Here is a 10489-nt window from a genome sequence, read left to right on the forward strand (position 1 = left end):
AATTCTTTGACAAAGTTGACACCACAATTTTTGATGTCTGCGACAGGCGGCGGGTCATGGTTTGGAGTGAAAAAAGGTCAAAATTTCAGGTCTAGATTTTTCACCTAAAACTACTCAGGGGCATGTTTTATGTCATTTGAAGTGGATTTGGACAGGTTTTAGTGAATTCTTTGACAAAGTTGACACCACAATTTTTGATGTCTGCGACAGGCGGCGGGTCATGGTTTGGAGTGAAAAAAGGTCAAAATTTCAGGTCTAGATTTTTCACCTAAAAACTACTCAGGGGCATGTTTTATGTCATTTGAAGTGGATTTGGACAGGTTTGAGTGAATTCTTTGACAAAGTTGACACCACAATTTTTGATGTCTGCGACAGGCGGCGGGTCATGGTTTGGAGTGAAAAAAGGTCAAAATTTCAGGTCTAGATTTTTCACCTAAAACTACTCAGGGGCTGGGGCATGTTTTATGTCATTTGAAGTGGATTTGGACAGGTTTTGAGTGAATTCTTTGACAAAGTTGACACCACAATTTTTGATGTCTGCGACAGGCGGCGGGTCATGGTTTGGAGTGAAAAAAGGTCAAAATTTCAGGTCTAGATTTTTCACCTAAAAACTACTCAGGGGTATGTAAAACTTAGTCAGGGGCATGTTTTATGTCATTTGAAGTGGATTTGGACAGGTTTTGAGTGAATTCTTTGACAAAGTTGACACCACAATTTTTGATGTCTGCGACAGGCGGCGGGTCATGGTTTGGAGTGAAAAAAGGTCAAAATTTCAGGTCTAGATTTTTCACCTAAAAACTACTCAGGGGGCATGTTTTATGTCATTTGAAGTGGATTTGGACAGGTTTTGAGTGAATTCTTTGACAAAGTTGACACCACAATTTTTGATGTCTGCGACAGGCGGCGGGTCATGGTTTGGAGTGAAAAAGGTCAAAATTTCAGGTCTAGATTTTTCACCTAAAAACTACTCAGGGGCATGTTTTATGTCATTTGAAGTGGATTTGGACAGGTTTTGAGTGAATTCTTTGACAAAGTTGACACCACAATTTTTGATGTCTGCGACAGGCGGCGGATCGTTTGGAGTGAAAAAAGGTCAAAATTTCAGGTCTAGATTTTTAAAAACTACTCAGGGCATGTTTTATGTCATTTGAAGTGGATTTGGACAGGTTTTGAGTGAATTCTTTGACAAAGTTGACACCACAATTTTGATGTCTGCGACAGGCGGTCATTTTGGAGTGAAAAAAGGTCAAAATTTCAGGTCTAGATTTTTCACCTAAAAACTACTCAGGGCTTAGTCAGGGCATGTTTTATGTCATTTGAAGTGGATTTGGACAGGTTTTGAGTGAATTCTTTGACAAAGTTGACACCACAATTTTTGATGTCTGCGACAGGCGGCGGTCATCGTTTGGAGTGAAAAAAGGTCAAAATTTCAGGTCTAGATTTTTCACCTAAAAACTACTCAGGGGTATGTTTAGTCAGGGGCATGTTTTATTCATTTGAAGTGGATTTGGACAGGTTTTGAGTGAATTCTTTGACAAAGTTGACACCACAATTTTTGATGTCTGCGACAGGCGGCGGGTCATGGTTTGGAGTGAAAAAAGGTCAAAATTTCAGGTCTAGATTTTTCACCTAAAAACTACTCAGGGGCATGTTTTATGTCATTTGAAGTGGATTTGGACAGGTTTTGAGTGAATTCTTTGACAAAGTTGACACCACAATTTTTGATGTCTGCGACAGGCGGGTCATCGTTTGGAGTGAAAAAAGGTCAAAATTTCAGGTCTAGATTTTTCACCTAAAAACTACTCAGGGGCATGTGTTTATGTTTTGAAGTGGATTTGGACAGTTTTGAGTGAATTCTTTGACAAGTTGACACCACAATTTTTGATGTCTGCGACAGGCGGCGGGTCATGTTTGGAGTGAAAAAAGGTCAAATTTCAGGTCTAGATTTTTCACCTAAAAACTACTCAATGGTTGTTATGTCATTTGAAGTGGATTTGGACAGGTTTTGAGTGAATTCTTTGACAAAGTTGACACCACAATTTTTGATGTCTGCGACAGGCGGGTCATGTTTGGAGTGAAAAAAGGTCAAAATTTCAGGTCTAGATTTTTCACCTAAAAACTACTCAGGGGCATGTTTTATGTCATTTGAAGTGGATTTGGACAGGTTTTGAGTGAATTCTTTGACAAAGTTGACACCACAATTTTATGTCTGCGACAGGCGGCGGTCATCGTTTGGAGTGAAAAAAGGTCAAAATTTCAGGTCTAGATTTTTCACCTAAAAATACTCAGGGGTATGTAGGGGCATGTTTTATGTCATTTGAAGTGGATTTGGACAGGTTTTGAGTGAATTCTTTGACAAAGTTGACACCACAATTTTTTGATGTCTGCGACAGGCGGCGGGTCATCGTTTGGAGTGAAAAAAGGTCAAAATTTCAGGTCTAGATTTTTCACCTAAAAAACTACTCAGGGGCTTAGTCCATGTTTTATGTCATTTGAAGTGGATTTGGACAGGTTTTGAGTGAATTCTTTGACAAAGTTGACACCACAATTTTTGTGTCTGCGACAGGCGGCGGGTCATGGTTTGGAGTGAAAAAAGGTCAAAATTTCAGGTCTAGATTTTTCACCTAAAAACTACTCAGGGGCATGTTTTATGTCATTTGAAGTGGATTTGGACAGGTTTTGAGTGAATTCTTTGACAAAGTTGACACCACAATTTTTGATGTCTGCGACAGGCGGCGGGTCATCGTTTGGAGTGAAAAAAGGTCAAAATTTCAGGTCTAGATTTTTCACCTAAAAACTACTCAGGGGCATGTTTTATGTCATTTGAAGTGGATTTGGACAGGTTTTTGAATTCTTTGACAAAGTTGACACCACAATTTTTGATGTCTGCGACAGGCGCGGGTCATGTTTGGAGTGAAAAAAGGTCAAAATTTCAGGTCTAGATTTTTCACCTAAAAACTACTCAGGGGGTTGTTTTATGTCATTTGAAGTGGATTTGGACAGGTTTTGAGTGAATTCTTTGACAAAGTTGACACCACAATTTTTGATGTCTGCGACAGGCGGCGGGTCATGGTTTGGAGTGAAAAAAGGTCAAAATTTCAGGTCTAGATTTTTCACCTAAAAACTACTCAGGGCATGTTTTATGTTATTTGAAGTGGATTTGGACAGGTTTTGAGTGAATTCTTTGACAAAGTTGACACCACAATTTTTGATGTCTGCGACAGGCGCGGGTCATTTTGGAGTGAAAAAGGTCAAAATTTCAGGTCTAGATTTTTCACCTAAAAACTACTCAGGGGTATGTAAACTTAGTCAGGGGCATGTTTTATGTCATTTGAAGTGGATTTGGACAGGTTTTGAGTGAATTCTTTGACAAAGTTGACACCACAATTTTTGATGTCTGCGACAGGCGGCGGGTCATCGTTTGGAGTGAAAAAAAGGTCAAAATTTCAGGTCTAGATTTTTCACCTAAAAACTACTCAGGGTATGTAAAACTTAGTCAGGGGCATGTTTTATGTCATTTGAAGTGGATTTGGACAGGTTTTGAGTGAATTCTTTGACAAAGTTGACACCACAATTTTTGATGTCTGCGACAGGCGGCGGGTCATCGTTTGGAGTGAAAAAAGGTCAAAATTTCAGGTCTAGATTTTTCACCTAAAAACTACTCAGGGGCTTAGTTGTTTTATGTCATTTGAAGTGGATTTGGACAGGTTTTGAGTGAATTCTTTGACAAAGTTGACACCACAATTTTTGATGTCTGCGACAGGGCGGGTCATCGTTTGGAGTGAAAAAAGGTCAAAATTTCAGGTCTAGATTTTTCACCTAAAACTACTCAGGGGCATGTTTATGTCATTTGAAGTGGATTTGGACAGGTTTTGAGTGAATTCTTTGACAAAGTTGACACCACAATTTTTGATGTCTGCGACAGGCGGCGGGTCATGTTTTGGAGTGAAAAAAGGTCAAAATTTCAGGTCTAGATTTTTCACCTAAAAACTACTCAGGGGCATGTTTTATGTCATTTGAAGTGGATTTGGACAGGTTTTGAGTGAATTCTTTGACAAAGTTGACACCACAATTTTTGATGTCTGCGACAGGCGGCGGTCATGTTTGGAGTGAAAAAAGGTCAAAATTTCAGGTCTAGATTTTTCACCTAAAAACTACTCAGGGGCATGTTTTATGTCATTTGAAGTGGATTTGGACAGGTTTTGAGTGAATTCTTTGACAAAGTTGACACCACAATTTTTGATGTCTGCGACAGGCGGCGGGTCATGTTTGGAGTGAAAAAAGGTCAAAATTTCAGGTCTAGATTTTTCACCTAAAAACTACTCAGCTTAGTCAGGGGCATGTTTATGTCATTTGAAGTGGATTTGGACAGGTTTTGAGTGAATTCTTTGACAAAGTTGACACCACAATTTTTGATGTCTGCGACAGGCGGCGGGTCATCGTTTGGAGTGAAAAAAGGTCAAAATTCAGGTCTAGATTTTTCACCTAAAAACTACTCAGTCAGGGGCATGTTTTATGTCATTTGAAGTGGATTTGGACAGGTTTTGAGTGAATTCTTTGACAAAGTTGACACCACAATTTTTGATGTCTGCGACAGGCGGCGGGTCATGTTTGGAGTGAAAAAAGGTCAAAATTTCAGGTCTAGATTTTTCACCTAAAAACTACTCAGGGCTTAGTCAGGCATGTTTATGTCATTTGAAGTGGATTTGGACAGGTTTTGAGTGAATTCTTTGACAAAGTTGACACCACAATTTTTGATGTCTGCGACAGGCGGCGGGTCATGTTTGGAGTGAAAAAAGGTCAAAATTTCAGGTCTAGATTTTTCACCTAAAAACTACTCAGGGGCATGTTTTATGTCATTTGAAGTGGATTTGGACAGGTTTTGAGTGAATTCTTTGACAAAGTTGACACCACAATTTTTGATGTTGCGACAGGCGGCGGTCATCGTTTGGAGTGAAAAAAGGTCAAAATTTCAGGTCTAGATTTTTCACCTAAAAACTACTCAGGGGCATGTTTTATGTCATTTGAAGTGGATTTGGACAGGTTTTGAGTGAATTCTTTGACAAAGTTGACACCACAATTTTTGATGTCTGCGACAGGCGGCGGGTCATCGTTTGGAGTGAAAAAAGGTCAAAATTTCAGGTCTAGATTTTTCACCTAAAAACTACTCAGGGCATGTTTTATGTCATTTGAAGTGGATTTGGACAGGTTTTGAGTGAATTCTTTGACAAAGTTGACACCAATTTTTGATGTCTGCGACAGGCGGCGGGTCATCGTTTGGAGTGAAAAAAGGTCAAAATTTCAGGTCTAGATTTTTCACCTAAAAACTACTCAGGGCATGTTTTATGTCATTTGAAGTGGATTTGGACAGGTTTTGAGTGAATTCTTTGACAAAGTTGACACCACAATTTTTGATGTCTGCGACAGGCGGCGGGTCATGTTTGGAGTGAAAAAAGGTCAAAATTTCAGGTCTAGATTTTTCACCTAAAAACTACTCAGGGGGGGGGCATGTTTATGTCATTTGAAGTGGATTTGGACAGGTTTTGAGTGAATTCTTTGACAAAGTTGACACCACAATTTTTGATGTCTGCGACAGGCGGCGGGTCATCGTTTGGAGTGAAAAAAGGTCAAAATTTCAGGTCTAGATTTTTCACCTAAAAACTACTCGGGCATGTTTTATGTCATTTGAAGTGGATTTGGACAGGTTTTGAGTGAATTCTTTGACAAAGTTGACACCACAATTTTTGATGTGCGACAGGCGGGTCATGTTTGGAGTGAAAAAAGGTCAAAATTTCAGGTCTAGATTTTTCACCTAAAAACTACTCAGGGGCATGTTTTATGTCATTTGAAGTGGATTTGGACAGGTTTTGAGTGAATTCTTTGACAAAGTTGACACCACAATTTTTGATGTCTGCGACAGGCGGCGGGTCATCGTTTGGAGTGAAAAAAGGTCAAAATTTCAGGTCTAGATTTTTCACCTAAAAACTACTCAGGGCATGTTTTATGTCATTTGAAGTGGATTTGGACAGGTTTTGAGTGAATTCTTTGACAAAGTTGACACCACAATTTTTGATGTCTGCGACAGGCGGCGGGTCATGTTTGGAGTGAAAAAAGGTCAAAATTTCAGGTCTAGATTTTTCACCTAAAAACTACTCAGGGGTATGTAAAACTTAGTCAGGGGCATGTTTTATGTCATTTGAAGTGGATTTGGACAGGTTTTGAGTGAATTCTTTTGACAAAGTTGACACCACAATTTTTGATGTCTGCGACAGGCGGCGGGTCATCGTTTGGAGTGAAAAAAGGTCAAAATTTCAGGTCTAGATTTTTCACCTAAAAACTACTCAGGGGCTTAGGGGGTGTTTATGTCATTTGAAGTGGATTTGGACAGGTTTTGAGTGAATTCTTTGACAAAGTTGACACCACAATTTTTGATGTCTGCGACAGGCGGCGGGTCATCGTTTGGAGTGAAAAAAGGTCAAAATTTCAGGTCTAGATTTTTCCTAAAAACTACTCAGGCTTAGTCAGGGCATGTTTTATGTCATTTGAAGTGGATTTGGACAGGTTTTGAGTGAATTCTTTGACAAAGTTGACACCACAATTTTTGATGTCTGCGACAGCGGCGGGTCATCGTTTGGAGTGAAAAAAGGTCAAAATTTCAGGTCTAGATTTTTCACCTAAAAACTACTCAGGGGCATGTTTTATGTCATTTGAAGTGGATTTGGACAGGTTTTGAGTGAATTCTTTGACAAAGTTGACACCACAATTTTTGATGTCTGCGACAGGCGCGGGTCATCGTTTGGAGTGAAAAAAGGTCAAAATTTCAGGTCTAGATTTTTCACCTAAAAACTACTATGTAAAACTTAGTCAGGGGCATGTTTTATGTCATTTGAAGTGGATTTGGACAGGTTTTGAGTGAATTCTTTGACAAAGTTGACACCACAATTTTTGATGTCTGCGACAGGCGGCGGGTCATCGTTTGGAGTGAAAAAAGGTCAAAATTTCAGGTCTAGATTTTTCACCTAAAAACTACTCAGGGGCATGTTTTATGTCATTTGAAGTGGATTTGGACAGGTTTTGAGTGAATTCTTTGACAAAGTTGACACCACAATTTTTGATGTCTGCGACAGGCGGCGGTCATGGTTTGGAGTGAAAAAGGTCAAAATTTCAGGTCTAGATTTTTCACCTAAAAACTACTCAGGGCTTAGTCAGGGGCATGTTTTATGTCATTTGAAGTGGATTTGGACAGGTTTTGAGTGAATTCTTTGACAAAGTTGACACCACAATTTTTGATGTCTGCGACAGGCGCGGGTCATCGTTTGGAGTGAAAAAAGGTCAAAATTTCAGGTCTAGATTTTTCACCTAAAAACTACTCAGGGGCATGTTTTATGTCATTTGAAGTGGATTTGGACAGGTTTTGAGTGAATTCTTTGACAAAGTTGACACCACAATTTTTGATGTCTGCGACAGGCGGCGGGTCATGTTTGGAGTGAAAAAAGGTCAAAATTTCAGGTCTAGATTTTTCACCTAAAAACTACTCAGGGGCATGTTTTATGTCATTTGAAGTGGATTTGGACAGGTTTTGAGTGAATTCTTTGACAAAGTTGACACCACAATTTTTGATGTCTGCGACAGGCGGCGGGTCATCGTTTGGAGTGAAAAAAGGTCAAAATTTCAGGTCTAGATTTTTCACCTAAAAACTACTCCTCAGGGGCATGTTTTATGTCATTTGAAGTGGATTTGGACAGGTTTTGAGTGAATTCTTTGACAAAGTTGACACCACAATTTTTGATGTCTGCGACAGGCGGCGGGTCATCGTTTGGAGTGAAAAAAGGTCAAAATTTCAGGTCTAGATTTTTCACCTAAAAACTACTGGGGCATGTTTATGTTTTTTGAAGTGGATTTGGACAGGTTTTGAGTGAATTCTTTGACAAAGTTGACACCACAATTTTTGATGTCTGCGACAGGCGGCGGGTCATGTTTGGAGTGAAAAAAGGTCAAAATTTCAGGTCTAGATTTTTCACCTAAAAACTACTCAGGGGCATGTTTTATGTCATTTGAAGTGGATTTGGACAGGTTTTGAGTGAATTCTTTGACAAAGTTGACACCACAATTTTTGATGTCTGCGACAGGCGGCGGGTCATGTTTGGAGTGAAAAAAGGTCAAAATTTCAGGTCTAGATTTTTCACCTAAAAACTACTCAGGGCATGTTTTATGTCATTTGAAGTGGATTTGGACAGGTTTTGAGTGAATTCTTTGACAAAGTTGACACCACAATTTTTGATGTCTGCGACAGGCGGCGGGTCATGTTTGGAGTGAAAAAAGGTCAAAATTTCAGGTCTAGATTTTTCACCTAAAAACTACTCAGGGCCATGTTTTATGTCATTTGAAGTGGATTTGGACAGGTTTTGAGTGAATTTTTTGACAAAGTTGACACCACAATTTTTGATGTCTGCGACAGGCGGCGGGTCATGGTTTGGAGTGAAAAAAGGTCAAAATTTCAGGTCTAGATTTTTCACCTAAAAACTACTCAGGGGCAGTTGTTTTATGTCATTTGAAGTGGATTTGGACAGGTTTTGAGTGAATTCTTTGACAAAGTTGACACCACAATTTTTGATGTCTGCGACAGGCGGCGGGTCATCGTTTGGAGTGAAAAAAGGTCAAAATTTCAGGTCTAGATTTTTCACCTAAAAACTACTCAGGCTTAGTCAGGGGCATGTTTTATGTCATTTGAAGTGGATTTGGACAGGTTTTGAGTGAATTCTTTGACAAAGTTGACACCACAATTTTTGATGTCTGCGACAGGCGGCGGGTCATCGTTTGGAGTGAAAAAAGGTCAAAATTTCAGGTCTAGATTTTTCACCTAAAAACTACTCAGGGGCATGTTTTATGTCATTTGAAGTGGATTTGGACAGGTTTTGAGTGAATTCTTTGACAAAGTTGACACCACAATTTTTGATGTCTGCGACAGGCGGCGGTCATCGTTTGGAGTGAAAAAAGGTCAAAATTTCAGGTCTAGATTTCACCTAAAAACTACTCAGGGCATGTTTTATGTCATTTGAAGTGGATTTGGACAGGTTTTGAGTGAATTCTTTGACAAAGTTGACACCACAATTTTTGATGTCTGCGACAGGCGGCGGGTCATCGTTTGGAGTGAAAAAAGGTCAAAATTTCAGGTCTAGATTTTTCACCTAAAAACTACTCAGGGGCATGTTTTATGTCATTTGAAGTGGATTTGGACAGGTTTTGAGTGAATTCTTTGACAAAGTTGACACCACAATTTTTGATGTCTGCGACAGGCGGCGGGTCATGTTTGGAGTGAAAAAAGGTCAAAATTTCAGGTCTAGATTTTTCACCTAAAATACTCCAGGGGCATGTTTTATGTCATTTGAAGTGGATTTGGACAGGTTTTGAGTGAATTCTTTGACAAAGTTGACACCACAATTTTTGATGTCTGCGACAGGCGGCGGGTCATCGTTTGGAGTGAAAAAAGGTCAAAATTTCAGGTCTAGATTTTTCACCTAAAAACTACTCAGGGGCATGTTTTATGTCATTTGAAGTGGATTTGGACAGGTTTTGAGTGAATTCTTTGACAAAGTTGACACCACAATTTTTGATGTCTGCGACAGGCGGCGGGTCATCGTTTGGAGTGAAAAAAGGTCAAAATTTCAGGTCTAGATTTTTCACCTAAAAACTACTCAGGGGCATGTTTTATGTCATTTGAAGTGGATTTGGACAGGTTTTGAGTGAATTCTTTGACAAAGTTGACACCACAATTTTTGATGTCTGCGACAGGCGGCGGGTCATCGTTTGGAGTGAAAAAAGGTCAAAATTCAGGTCTAGATTTTTCACCTAAAAACTACTCAGGGGCATGTTTTATGTCATTTGAAGTGGATTTGGACAGGTTTTGAGTGAATTCTTTGACAAAGTTGACACCACAATTTTTGATGTCTGCGACAGCGGCGGGTCATGTTTGGAGTGAAAAAAGGTCAAAATTTCAGGTCTAGATTTTTCACCTAAAAACTACTCAGGGGCATGTTTTATGTCATTTGAAGTGGATTTGGACAGGTTTTGAGTGAATTCTTGACAAAGTTCACACAATTTTTGATGTCTGCGACAGGCGGCGGTCATCGTTTGGAGTGAAAAAAGGTCAAAATTTCAGGTCTAGATTTTTCACCTAAAAACTACTCAGGGCTTAGTCAGGGGCATGTTTATGTCATTTGAAGTGGATTTGGACAGGTTTTGAGTGAATTCTTTGACAAAGTTGACACCACAATTTTTGATGTCTGCGTTCGTTTGGAGTGAAAAAAGGTCAAAATTTCAGGTCTAGATTTTTCACCTAAAAACTACTCTCAGTCAGGGCATGTTTTATGTCATTTGAAGTGGATTTGGACAGGTTTTGAGTGAATTCTTTGACAAAGTTGACACCACAATTTTTGATGTCTGCGACAGGCGGCGGGTCATCGTTTGGAGTGAAAAAAGGTCAAAATTT

At 39.5% G+C, this 10489-nt stretch overlaps 1 long non-coding RNA gene across 3 annotated transcripts; it reads left to right on the forward strand.

Moving 5' to 3' along the window:
* Positions 1 to 460: 460 nt before the first annotated feature.
* On the forward strand, positions 461 to 7065 carry LOC127140269 (uncharacterized). Of its 3 annotated transcripts, none has more exons than XR_007810739.1 (3): positions 461 to 763; positions 6115 to 6215; positions 6906 to 7065. It is a non-coding gene; the product is annotated as an uncharacterized LOC127140269 (long non-coding RNA). The 3 variants fall into 3 exon arrangements; XR_007810740.1 differs by lacking the exon at positions 461 to 763 and adding an exon at positions 1502 to 1601; XR_007810738.1 differs by lacking the exon at positions 461 to 763 and adding an exon at positions 2979 to 3089.
* Positions 7066 to 10489: the final 3424 nt, after the last annotated feature.

This window comes from Lates calcarifer, unplaced genomic scaffold (genome assembly GCF_001640805.2).
Source record: "Lates calcarifer isolate ASB-BC8 unplaced genomic scaffold, TLL_Latcal_v3 _unitig_412_quiver_3666, whole genome shotgun sequence".
Lineage (NCBI taxonomy): Eukaryota > Metazoa > Chordata > Actinopteri > Centropomidae > Lates > Lates calcarifer.